At 34.7% G+C, this 421-nt stretch overlaps 1 protein-coding gene across 1 annotated transcript in view; it reads right to left on the reverse strand.

The window, feature by feature from the left end:
* LOC105447781 overlaps positions 1-421 on the reverse strand; it is an 11558-nt gene that overhangs the window by 546 nt on the left and 10591 nt on the right. The window lies entirely within an intron of this gene.

Raw genomic sequence — 421 nt, forward strand, 5'->3', positions numbered from 1 at the left:
TGGAGTTCAGACGTGTGCTCTTCCGATCTTGTAAATATTACAAATACTTACGTCTTGTTCTTGCGTCATTTTGATGAGCAGCAATTACTGACACTTAAATGATTTAAAAGTTGAAACATGTCAATGGCCTCGAAATGCTAAGAGTGCATATACAGTCACCAAACTAATTGACCGGACACTGCGTTAATATATCGATAATTTCTAAAAATTCAAGATAGAGCAACTTTGTCAAAAATTATCATAACATAATGATCGAAAAAGCATTTCACAGCTTAAAGTCTCTACTTTTGAAATCCATAATTCATTAAATGACTTACTGATTCTTTACAAAGCTGCACGGATGCAAATGGAGATGCATAAATCGCAAAATTTTTCCCCAAATTTTGGAACTTAGATCGGAAGAGCACACGTCTGAACTCCA

The sequence above is a fragment of the Wasmannia auropunctata genome, unplaced genomic scaffold, assembly GCF_000956235.1.
Source record: "Wasmannia auropunctata unplaced genomic scaffold, wasmannia.A_1.0 LD336092.1, whole genome shotgun sequence".
In the NCBI taxonomy this organism is placed as follows: domain Eukaryota; kingdom Metazoa; phylum Arthropoda; class Insecta; order Hymenoptera; family Formicidae; genus Wasmannia; species Wasmannia auropunctata.